The following is a 13,887-nucleotide window of genomic DNA, read 5'->3' as shown; positions in this document are numbered from 1 at the left end:
CAAACGGTCCTGTCCCAAGGAGAAAAAGTATTCAATTGAAACTTAAACACACGTGGGGAAACTGAACAGTCTAACCATAGACTATGATAAACTAGCAAATTAAGCTAACATTACTTTGTTTACAATATTTCCAGGCTTCAACCAGTGCTGCTTTTTATTCAGACTTACCTGTACATTTATTTATTTGAGTGTTTTTAATGATTGTGTTGCCATTTCTTTTCCCTGTTTGCTTTGATTGATAACTAAGGTGATTTAAAATCAGAGGAAGGTTAGGTTTAAAATAAAAATGTCTATGTGGGAGCTGAGCTCACTAAGCACGAACCAGCCAGGGGGTCGTTTCTAGAAAGCATCGTTTGCTAACTTGCGTCGCAACCTTGATAGTACGCTCCATCGTTCTTGAATTTGGTGTTTCTAGAAAGGGTAGTTCGAACTCTCAATCGCAAACAAGGACGCAAAGTTTGGTCGTTTGAACTACTGCCCCTAGGCAGTCGCACTTGTGTCGTTCCTTGGTAGTTCCTGTTGGTGTCCCGAGCGCCTAAAATCACAACCGCCTTACCAAAAATTGCGAAGTGGATGTTTATCTCGTGACTCAATGATTGATCGATCTATCCTGTAGCTTAATTTTGATTAAGACACTGACTCCCCTACTTGGCTCATTCTTGCTATTTATGTTAATTCGAGTATTGCCTTGCTTTTAGTATTATAATCTTCCCAGACTCTTAAAACAGCAGTGATAAATAGTGTAGTGGCTAAAGCAGATGACTTATTATCCCAACGTTGTAGGTTCGATTTTCTTATGATGTGAGATTGTCCTCTTGCTTCTCGCTACCTGCAGGTGAACTAGTGTGACATTCAATTGTTTTTGACTGATGTATTGTAGGCCTACCTATGGTCTCTCGATGTAGATACATATACATATGTATGGTCAAAACCTATTGTTGTGTCTCGTAGGCCTACTCTTAGTCAGAGATGAAAAGAAGACATAGGACGCAAACTCCGGCCGAGCGCTCAGTGCACTGACGCGCTGCCGTTAAGCCACGAGACAGTTGATATGCTATGGGATACCCAGACATTTGTCCAGGCTATATATTTTTTCCAACATAGATATTTAACACAAATAATGACTCATGTTGGTCTGCTTAAATTAACTGTTTTATATGCTTGCAATAGGTTTAGGTTTTGGCTGATGGCAATGACAATGCCAGCATTAATCACTCGGTTTAGATTAGAAAAGTGTCCACATAGGCCGTGACAGAACATTTCTAGGGGGTGGGGTATTATACGTTGCCACTGTTTCCACCAATGATATGTATCGCTGCATCATCAACAACGTTGTTGGAACTACGGTGTTCGAACGTCGGAGGTAGTGAATTGCGACACAGGTACGATGCTTTCTGGAAACAGGTGTAACAGTGTCGTTGTTTGGTCGCAAGTTCAGTCGTACCATGGTGGTTGAGCAACGTCGTTGCTAACTTTTCTAGAAACGACCCCCAGGATGCTAACCTACAGGAGCCCAGATGGCCAATAATAGCCTTGCTAATGAGCTCGCGATTTCACTTCAGAAGGCGTGAAAAAAACCTCGGAATCTTGAAAACAACGTTTAGGCTACAACCAAATACATTTACAAAAAAATATTTCCATAGGCTACAGGTTCGAATATTAAGAGATCCCTAAAATTTGTTCGAATATCTTTCATTTTTAAAATAATCGAATTATATTCGAATAACGAAGTTCGGAGTCAAAGCCCTACCAACGACACTTGGGGTGTTGGGCAAGCTGACCTGTTGTTAAAGGAACCATATGTAAGATTGTGGCCAAAACTGGTACTGCAATCACTTTCAAATTACTGTAGAGAGGTGTATCCCCTCCCCCTCCCCCCTGACTGGAGGTTGCCAACCCGGATGCCGAAACACTACTGACTTCGTGAGTAGATAGGTGGAGGGTGGCGCATCAGGCCAAAACACAGAATGACATGACAAAACACAACATCAACATCAGTTGAGGGCTGCAACTTCACTTTTTAAATGACAATATCCTGGCCGGACTACTGTTGTCAGTGATATAAGTATTTGAAATGAACATGATTTCTTAATGTCTAGTGACATATTAGGGCCATTTTATGATTAATTGAAATACATTTCTTACATACGGTTCCTTTAACTGTGATTGAAGACACTACTGCATACTCGTCATATGGCCGACCCATAACTGCAAAAACCTGGCCTAACGGGTATCCACCATCCAAAAGAATTGGGTCATGAGTGGGGTTGACAACTCTGACGATACCCTTGCCGTCCTGGATAGAGGTTAACGTCCTAGCTACCGCCAAATTCACAGAGGGAGATGTATGGGGTTCTAACATGACCATATAAGTGTCTGAGTGAACGGCCGGGACAGCATTACTCAACACAGAAATGGGCACAGCCATTTCAGACATAGGCGGAACAGTTACAGATGTGATGGTTACAGCTGCAACCTGAACGGGGATAAGGGATTGAGGTCGTGAAAGGGAAACTTCAGTGTTGTAGAGTTGTAGGCACACCTGGGACAGATTCACTATTGTGTGGTGTTGTGTAAGAAAGTCCCAGCCCAAAATGACTGGATGACTATATGGCAAGCCGTTCAAGACAAAACGTCTGTCAAAATAACGCCTCCACGTGTAGATTTTTTACTTCTTCAGGAGTAAAAAATAGACGTCTGAGCGTCAGATGTCAAATTTGTACGTGTGCCACGCGCAAAAACTTTGCGTCTGACGTCAGAGGTAAAAAAATGACGTCTGGGTGATTTGCTGCAATGCCAGAGCCTTTGTGCCAGAGTAGACACAGCATTGGCTGCTGGAAACAGGAAATGCAGCCGCTATAGTTGCAGCAGAAGAAACAAGATGCCAGAGCAATTTGCAGCATATTTCTGCTCAAATCGGCGGACCATCACAAACAGGGCATGGGGGATTACTTTTCACAAGTAAGATTTAACATTATCGTACTATTGGTTGTATTTTGTGAATGCAATATTACCAGAGAGTTGAAAAGGAGCAAGGATCTTTGTTATTGTATGTAAATCGTAGCCAGCTAGCTAGGCTACTTGCTAGGTGTTCAGGTGTTCACCCGGCTATGAACTGAGACTTGATGAGTAGTCATATTCCATAACACTGACTTACATTACAACTGACACAAGAATGCTATTGTAGAAATGAATCAAATATTACTAATATAACATTGGCCGGCGAATTTTACACAAGTTGCACAGACTGTAGCCTATTATCGGGCAGTTGCTACTTGTAGCTTAGCTAGTAATAAGTGTGTTGGTGGTAGCTTCACTATTTCCTGAATAAAGTAACTTTTCAATAGCTTAACTTCTTTATATGAAGTAGCTTGGCCAAACAAGCTACACTTTTGTCATGTGAAATTAGCACAATTTAAAGTAGCTTCCTATGTAGTGAACTAGCCTACTGCTGTGTTTGTGTTACTAATCTTGCTACATTTGACTGGGGAGGTAGCCTAGTTTTGTGTAGTGTTTTTCATGGCAGAGTAACTGATAGTTTCGCTCACTACAATTCAAAAGTAGCTTGCCCAACACTGTATTATTCACATGTAATTCACCCTAACAAAAATAAGATGCATCTCAAATCCCTTTTTATTCATTTATTTATTTTATATCTCCCCAGAACAACTGCCTTGCTCAAGGACTACCACAAATGAGCTGAACGGTCTCCTCACACCCCTGGAACTGAGGAAGTTGCAGCTCTACATTGCAGTACTGCAGGGCATCTGCTACAATGTGACTGAATATTTGATTTATGAGCTCCACCTTCATCACCTTTTTGGTATGGCAACTGCTCTGCCCATGACCGGAAAGCACTGCAGAAGGTGTGAAAACTGCCCAACGCATCACCGGTTCCTCACTCCCCTCCATCGAGGCCATCCAGGGCAAGCGATGCTTGCGTAAGGTGCGCAGCATCATCAAAGACTGTTCTCACCCCAACCACAGACTGTTCACCCCACTCTCCTCAGGGAGGCTACATACCCACCAAATTTCATGTGCCCCGGTGGTTCGGTGTCCCGAAGTAAAGTAAAGTGTCAGGAAGTAGATGACAGGGAAAAAAAAAAACAATCCCTATTACAACATAATAATGTTGTTCTTCAGCAAACATCTCAGAGATCGGAAATAGGCCAAAAGAGGTGTGATAGAAATGTAAAATGACAGCAGGAAATAGAAATGGTTTTAAAACAATGAGACACTCTCTTTACCATTTATTATATGATCTCAACACAGTCACTGTGTGAGATGAAGACCTGCGCAGTGTGCACTGTTCTACTGATGCTGCTCATCCGACAAACTGCACAACAGAACACAGGTAAATACATGCACTGTTCTGACCATGGTATATGCACTCTCTTTCTGTAGCCTATAGTCAATATTATAGCATGAAGATATTTACTTTGGCTTGACAACATTGCATGAGTGTCGGGGTGTTGCCAGTTTGGTGGATGGAGTGGGTCTTTTTTCCCATGTTGTGGACCTTTTTGGTATGTGTGTGTGTGCAATCTTATTGAGCCAAATACTGTATTTAAGAATTGGAGTACCAAAGAGCTTTATAACCACAGGATCATAATCAAGTATAGGTCTACTTGGTTAATTACATCGCCTGTAGTTTTTACACTTGATATGAAAGAAAAATAAACTGCTCATAGGTTAATGAAGAAACCTACATACCCGAACTGCATATCTGCAATTATCTGCACATTTTGCATTTTGTTCAAACTTTCAAGTCTAATTCAATTTATCCCATTTCATAGATAACCTAATAATGTAAATTAAAGCAGCCAAGGTGTTCATGCACTGTTTTGTTTGATGAGTTTATTTGTTTACTTTACTTTACTGTCCCCTTAGCTTTCACTATAAACCCATTCAGTGTTAATGCAAAAAATGGTCTTGCTCAAAACTGTATTTTTTTTTTACTCTGGAGTTACGCTTTAAGCAACTTATACTTACTACTTAACACTCAACTTATAACTTATCAACACTGATATTATGGACACAACATACAAAAACTGTAGCAACTCTGCAAAAGAGAAATCACTGTTCTGCAGTTTTTCAACAGCTTTATTTTTCTTTCCTTTCTGTTTTGTCAGGGAGCTGTTCCTCTCCAACAACACTATGCTGCGTGGGAGTGAATGGCTCGTGTTTCCGTGGCTGCTTCTGTGATGAGGCTTGTGTTGGTATTGGAGACTGCTGTTCAGACTACAATCAAACCTGTGGAACATCCCGTAAGAATACTACTGTCATTGCATAACATTGGGGGAATTTTCATACACTCTCATTAATTGATAATTCTAATAAATACCTATGTGTATTGTTTAAATTATACATCAACAGTTTCACCCACAAATACTAGATTGTCCACTGTCTATACAGAGATAACAACAACAACAACAACAACAACAACAACTGACCAGCCAACCACCACTGCACTCACAACTGAAGACAGCACCTCAACAACTTCCCCACTTACCAGCAGTCAGTCACCAACATCCATCTCAAACAATGTAACGACTCAGGAGCCTTCGACTGCTATGCAGAAGCAGAAAGGTAACTGGAATGGACAAAACTCTGACTAAACCTATATGACCGCTGCTTCGCTGCGCGGCGTTCATAATAATACAGATGTACAGTAGGTCTATGATCTTATGGTGGAATCCAGGTAGCTCCCACATATTTACACCAGACAGCTTGTAAAAAATATGAGGAGGAAGATTTCAGTTAATGTTCTTTCACTGCAAAACCAGTCTACTCAAATTGTTCAAAATAATATATAACATAATATATGGAAACATCAATTCTTAGTGTTTATTACATAATATATCTTATTATATTATATATGTAATATACCTACCAGTCAAAGTTTTTGAAACACCTACTCGTTTACGTATATATATGGCATCTAAGGAAAAGATGGTTGCTTTGAAGAGCCTAAAATATAAAACATGTAAACAAACAGCTTTGTTTACTCTTTTTTGTTTACTACATTACCTGTATCCCACGTCTGTTAATTTATAGTTTTCAGTTTTGCTCTACAAAAAAGCCATAGAAGAGTAAGTGTTTCAAAACTTTTGAGCAGTACTGTAGTGTACATACTGTATACATGATGTACGGGAACTTTTTTGCTTACTACATAACAATTGAAAGAGTAGGTGTTTCAACATAATTGACTGTCGTGTATACTGTATAATAAAAAAAATTATTTGTATAATATATTATTTCTGTTCACAATTTAATTTAAAAACTATACTTGTCCCTGCAGAGAACACTATAACCACTGAACAGCCTACGACTGCACTCACAACTGAAGATAGCACCTCAACAACTTCCCCCGGCAGTCAGTCATCAACATCCAGCAAGAGTGAAACGACTCAGGAGCCCTCGACTACTACACAGAAGCAGAAAGGTAACTGGAAGAAGAACAGTGGGGTTTCTGTGAAATATACCTGTGTTTTTTAAAAGTTTTTTAAAAACTTTTAACCCCCCCCCCCACACACACACACACACACAGACCCAACAGATGCCACAAGGCTGATCATGAGAGTAAGGGGTGTCCTGCATGCCAACAACAACGAGGAGGCAATACAGAAGGCCTTGCAGAAAGTGAGTTAAATCGAATGCGTGCACACAATATTACCATTTCATATCAGAACAGCAAGAAACGTCCGGTTACTATCGTAACCTCGGTTCTCTAAAGGAAAACATGAGACGTCACCTAGTGAGATATCGCTTCTGGTCCTATATACCTACTGAACCCTTTTCGGCCAATATTGTGTCTATTGAACATGTCGATGGGTAGTGTGGGTTGATTGTAGTCTCCACACCAGCAGGCCATTTCAGAGTATTCGGTTGTTAAATCCAATGTCATGAGCCCAACAGCTTTTTTCTCGAAAAACATTTACTAGCGCAGCCAGCCGGTTTTCGCGACTTGTAAACATTGTCATCATTTAGTGAGGGTAAATCTTTTAACTTTAGCAGAGTAATTACTATAGCTGTGCAGCCAGATGATTTAATCAAGAGTAACGTTCAGGCTTCCACAAAAAATAGGATTTTATTAGGTTGAGGGCACTTGTGGCAACAAATGAGCAGTAGGATGACAACTTTCTTAAAGGCTACTCTGAATAGCGGAAAAATTCTCTGATTTGGATGGAGCCATTAGCCATCTGGCTCGGGGCCAGGGAGCTCTTTGCCCAGTTCCCTTTCATACTTAGATTTTGGAGGTGTGACGGAGTGAGAGCTATGTGATGATGCAGCGAGTCCTGTGACTTCTCCAGGATCGCCCAATCGTCCAGGTAATTTAATATCCGTACACCCTGCAATCAATCATAAAAACATAACAAACTGTCCAGCCAATCACCGACAAGATGAGCGTTTAGGAGAGCCTGAAACTGTGTTGCAAGTGGGTGTTGAAATAGCAAGCGTCTACCCTGGAGTGCGAGGCAGGAGGGGGGTCCGGCCAAGGAATGTCCAGTGCTCTTGCCACCAATACGTAGGGCAATTTAGGGCAGCCGTGGCCTATTGGTTAGCGCTTCAGACTCGAACCCTGACCAGTAGGAGCAGCTGAAGTGCCCTTGAGCAAGGCACCTAACCCCTCACTGCTCCCCAAGCACCGCTGTTGTAGCAGGCAGCTCACTGCGCCGGGATTAGTGTGTGCTTCACCTCACTGTGTGTTTACTGTGTGCTGAGTATGTTTCACTAATTCACGGATTGGGATAAATGCAGAGACCAAATTTCCCTCACGGGATCAAAAGAGTATATATAGCTACTACGTGCAACTTATTCGGTGCATACAGTATAAAGCACAGCTGAAGACACACAGTCACGAGATGTAAGCAGCAACTCCTCTGCAGGATAAATATCCTTAGGATTTGTATTCAGTTATTAACACTTATTGGGGTAAGTATTGCTATTAGATTAGATTAGATAGATTGTTGCACACATTTCAGGCCTTGTTTTCGATGGTAGCCCCTTGTCAGTCAATAGTGAAAGTAATGTGTACACATGTTTTATCATTGACTATGAGACCACGGTGAAGTTAGTTTCACTTTGCCTATGAGTTCAAATAATAGGTGAGTGCAGATGCATGTAGGCTATACTCTGCTAGTCACAAACAGGTTTTAGTAAAGCAAGGTTTAGTGCAGGGGTCTCAAACACCCGGCCCGCGGGCCAAATCCGGCCCAATTCCGGCCCGCGACGTATGTCAAAATAATAACGTAATCCGGCCCTTGATACTTTTTAAGTGCGGCAAACAACGATACTGATTAAAATAGACGATAGTTCCAAGTACGGTGACAAATCTCATTTGTACTCTGCTCCACTATGTGCTAGACATCCAGAGCTTCATTCAAATCCAAAATCGCTGCGCAAAGTTTTCAGGAAATACTTGTATTACACGCGAGAAACACAAAGACGTGCATTTGTAATGACGCGGAAGCGATGCAGGCCATATGTGCTGCATAAATTGAAGCAGAAATTAAGCAGAAATAGGCCTACACCAAATGTTGAAAAACGTTTACGTGTGATGAAGTCTTAGGTAGGCTATGTTATTCACCTATTCTAAATCTGAAGGAGAAGATCCTTTTGGAGATATGGTCGATCGTCTATTGAATGGAGGTGCGTCTGCGTGTACGACGGTGTCCACTAAGCATACCATGCTTATTTCGACCCTCTGCCCAACATAGCTTGGAGGTTGCAGTGGTAATCGTGATGATAGTGTCCGTAATGGACGTGGTACAGACAGCAGGGCTAGTAGAAATAGGGCTCTAAACTACAAAGTCACCCGCAATATGATGCAAACTTCTGGGTAGCCTACTCAGATTACCCGCGATAGGAACTGATTTGACCAGAATACTTTATTGTAGGCCTTGTGGTTTAGAAACCATATACATCTTAGGGGTTGGTATACATCTTAGGTGTTTTCCTGTTAATTTGTTATGTGGGTAATATGAAAAAAGGAAAGTAAACCTGCTCAAACATGTTTATCCAGTATTTACTGAAAGGTGCATAATTTGAGGTGCTTGCCATCCAGTGGCAAATTAGATGGGTAAATTTACCCCCTTCATAAACTTTTGTTTTACTCAAAGATTTTTACATTTACAGTAGGACTTTATCTCTCACCACTTTCAAGCCATGGCCTTTTGAAATTTTGATATAAAAATCCAATGGTGTTGCTTTCTTAACCCTGACGCCTATAGTTTGCCAGGTTTAAAAAAGTTATGAGAGGAAAATATTTTTATTTGGTGTGAAACACACACATACCTGTTTTTATGCTTTTTTATTTGTTTTATAATTTGTATTAATATTTATTTTATCATTATTTTATTTAGAAGCTAAGGTTGCTAGTGTCTAAAACTAGATAAAAACACTACTTTCTGTTTGCAGTTTTGTGTGGTATTTGAAAAAAAGAACATTGCATTTTCAAAAATAGCCGGCCCTCCAATGAGATGACGTTGGCAGAATTGGCCCCCAGCTCATTTGAGTTTGAGACCCCTGGTTTAGTGGAATCCCTGTTCCATATGGTCTCGCGTGCAAGCAGAATCCTTCAAATGCGCCGCTGAATATCAAAATACAGACGCGCTGTTTTGAGTTGCGCTGCTTGCTGTTAAAGGGAATGACAGATGTAATTTTCATTGATTTAAGCGATGTTACGCCCATCAGTGACGTAATGCTTTTTCGATGGTGTAAGACAGCGATTTCTAGATCATGGGCCAGACCACACCTTATGTCATTAATTGCCACACCCCTGGGTGCATTTTTTAATAAAAGTGAAGCGCATGGCGCATTTGAGTGTAAGATAGGAAAAAGCTTTGCGTCGGGATAAAAACAAGCTTTGCGCTGCGTTTTTGATTGTCAAAATAGAGCCCTAAGGCTTCATCATGGCGCAATGGGGATATTTGCCAGGCAGACAGAGGGCTGCTTGAGAATGGACGATTCCCACACTGTGACGCAAGCTAGCCACCTTAAAAAGGCATTGGTTGAAAAGGGCTCAGTAGGTATGTACACCCAGAGGCGATATCCCACTTGGTGACATCAAATTGCTTTGACTGAAAGAGAACAAAGCAAATCTAAAAGACACAATTATGGAGGTAGGGAACAAAGTCACCAAATCGATTATGCAGTATTTATTAAGAATCTACTTTGAGTGTTTGTTATGATTGGCTCCATGACATATTTTTTTTCTATCTCTCAACAGCTGCTTCTTCTTTTAGAGAACACACTGAAGGATCAGTGTAATGACTGCACAGTACGGATTCTGAGGCACGTTTTCACAAATGTTCCTAAAAGTACCAGTTTGTAATTCTAGTCCAATACACTTGGTAAGACTCAGTGACTTGCTCCATACAGTCCACGTGCTGTTTGATCAGTGCAACTCGGTAACAGAACATAGTCGCTTGACACACACACACACACACACACAATTGACCTGTCGCTAAGCCCCGCCCCCCATTGTTACCGTGTGAAAACTCGGACAAACAAACCAGATTTGATTAGGAATACATTGTCAACAATGGCAGCTGACAGTATATTAAAGCAGGCTTTGAGGACGTTTTGGTCGATAAAAGGATTTACTTTCCTTCAGAAGGGGACTTAATTATGCTATGGAGGGGTGTATTCAAAACTTTAGAATACATACAAGGTGGCAAGCAGTTGTGGCGAATAGCCGTGCAAATCCCACTGACGTTAATGCTAGCTAGCTAGCTAGTGGAAGATTGATACTAAGATATGTTAGGTTACGTTAATATTTGATGTAGTAAGAATATAGTAGTTGGTTAATGAGCATTTTCATCTTGGGATTTAACAGGGAACCTGTGCCCACGTTGTTGGCTTAGTTGCCTACATTACGTTGAGCTGTTGCAAACGCGAGAGACGTCCTGTAGGCTACTTTTGATGAAAATATACCCCGTTTTCTAGCCTCTCGGGGTACCGGCTATCAGTATTACACGTCCCCAATGCAAAACGTTTGACCATGGTTATCCGTCTGGGTTTTTTGAGTTAATAAACTCCATAAATAACCATTAATTTGTCATTTTATGCCTGCCCCCTATAGAGCATCACAGTCCCGCCCACAGGAGTTTCCGGAAGTAAGAACTCAATGCAATTTCTCCATTGACAATTCGGGTATAAGCCATAAAAACTTAACTGCACATGGTAGACTCAAAACCAGCTACGGCTGTACTAAGCGATTGTGTATGCTCATATAGACGCCAAAAGTTCACGGGGCACTAACCTCGTTTTGAGATAAATGTCTTTTATTCGCGATGTCTTGGATAAGTACTTCATTACCCACAATCCTGAACAATCCCACAGTGATGCCTCTGATTGGTGGAAAGGCCGTTCAGTCATAGTTTGAAACTTGAATCAGCGAAAATTATTGACAAAGATGGCGGAGTCTTTTACGGCCTATGGCAAAAATCTTAATGTGAATAAAAACTTTCTAGACGAACATTGGTACTTGTATCAACAAGGATTGTGGTTTATATATCACACGAACTTAGTCAGGCCCAATACACCATCAAATAGAACACTGTAAATGCTAGTTTGAACACTTAACTTTTCAGGTAGCCGATAGGGTAGCTAATCATTAGCCTTTCAGACATTAGAATGTCATTATAATGCTGCTAACATTAGCCTACATGCTGCAACACAGGTATGAAATATATTATGTTTTAGTGACCTTGTTGTTTCTATGAACATGAATTGTTGTTTATATGAAACATCAACTTAGACGAGGCATAAAAAGCCCTGTATATCCCCATTAAGAACTTAAACCTTTGAACTAGCTAGCTAGCTGATAGCAAAGCTGGATGCTACCACCGGGTAGACACTGCAGTAAAATGGTTAGCAAACCGTCCATGCCCCCGGCCCGTGAATATTTCAGTTTCAAGGACGAAATCAAGAGTGTCCAAAGGGGTGAAAACCACTTTAAATCGGGTCACATTATTGACTGTTGTGTGTCGAGGGTCAGCTTGTGGGTTTTGTATGGGCCAGCATGAGGAACAAGACCTATCAAACCTACGAAGTTGTGTGGTGAGTTTTGCAGGGAGGTTGGTAATGCTAGTTAACATTAGCTAGGCTACTGTAGCCTTCATACTGTACGAGCCATATCAATCATTAACCTAGAAATACTTCTTCGTACATTTAATGAACATTTTGTGTAATAATTCAAGTTAAAAAACTGAATATGGTGGTCTAAGAGCAGACCATGCACCGGTCCATGCATCAGGATGGCAGTCAGATACGAAGCACTGCACAATGTTGCTAACGTTAACGTTAACCGCTTTCACACACGATATAAAATACACGATGGTAAATATAACATTCAATACCAAAACACTATTATTTACACGATTACTCCTGAAATAACTGTTATTAACTATATAAAAATCATTGTTTGGAGGAGAGGGTTCGCTGCTGTCTGACCGGTTGGAAATGAATGATTTTGCGCTGGTTCGTGCTGCTTATATATTTTTCAGTGAGGCCCGGTGGTTTATGGGATGAGTAGTTCCTTCGCTCGGAAATGAAAATATGTACACAGTCTTGTACCTTTGACTTTTTTTGGACTTTCTATTCGTTTTTTCACTTGAAATGATATGTTGTATGCTTATGAGTTACGCCGTAGCTGATTAGCCTAAGACATGCTCTAAAACTCTTTAGATACGGATTTTTCCAAAACGTCAATGGGAGAAATGAATGGGAAATTTACTTCCGGAAACTAAGCTCTCTCGGAGGAGGGGCGGGACTGTGATGCTCTATTGTTTCCTATGGAGTTGTCCGAGCTGATGTCCGAGTCCCGTTGAGGCTGGACTGTCATTGGCTCATCAGCGTTCTAAGGGTGGCGCTTAGCGACAGGTCAATTCTAGCCAATCAAAGCATTGACTCAGGATCAAAAAAGGTAGGGGTATAATTTGATTGACTGAAGAGATCAAATATCAACTAGAAATGCAATTCCAAGGAATTACCAGTGCATGAAAATGCTAAAGTTGTGATGTAAAATATCATGTATAGTTAAAACAGATAATAAAGAGATGGTTACTACGGTGATGCTAGGATAGACATGGTGGTTGCATAGGTTAATAAAAGTTGATAGTTTAAAAGTAGACTGTTTAAAAGTTGAATGTAGATAGTTTAAAAGTTGTTGATAGACAGTAGATAGTTTAAAAGTTGTTGATAGACAGCTAGTTTAATAGATAGTTTAATGATAGTTTAAAAGTAGACCGTTTAAAAGTTGAAGGTAAATAGTTTAAAAGTTGTTGACAGACTGGAAGTTGAATGAATGTTGATATTCAAATAGTTTAATGGCTGTGTATAGGTAGATATTTGACGATAACTGAAAGTTGAAATGGCTCTAATGTTTGCTAGCAGTTATGCTAAGATTTTTAACTATGCTAACCATGCTACTTAGCTAATGTTTTATAGCAGTGCTAGCAATGTTAGCATGCTAACCATGCTACTTAGCTAACTTAACTAACATTTTCTAGCAGTTTTGCTAAACATGCTAACTATGCTAACAATGTTAGCATGCTAACTATGTTAACCATGTTACTTAGCTAACTTAGCTAATAATTTTAGCAGTTATGCTAACTAACATGCTAACTATGCTAACCATGTTGCTTAGCTAACCTAGCTAATCATTTTAGCAGTTTTGCTAAAAATGCTAACTAACATGCTAACTACGCTAACCATGTTACTTAGCTAACCTAGCTAATCATTTTTAGCAGTTTTGCTAAAAATGCCAACTAACATGTTAACATGCTAGCATGCTAACTATGCTAACCATGTGACTTAGCTAACTTAGCTAATCATTTTTAGTAATTTTGCTAAAAATGCTAACTAGCATGCTAACTTGCT

Source organism: Alosa pseudoharengus, unplaced genomic scaffold (genome assembly GCF_046254945.1).
Source record: "Alosa pseudoharengus isolate Yale_2024_CS ecotype anadromous, Long Island Sound unplaced genomic scaffold, YU_APseudo_1.1 YU_APseudo_1.1_scf_2, whole genome shotgun sequence".
Taxonomy (NCBI): domain Eukaryota; kingdom Metazoa; phylum Chordata; class Actinopteri; order Clupeiformes; family Clupeidae; genus Alosa; species Alosa pseudoharengus.
The sequence above is the reverse complement of the archived record's forward strand: the minus strand, read 5'-3'. Positions refer to the sequence as shown.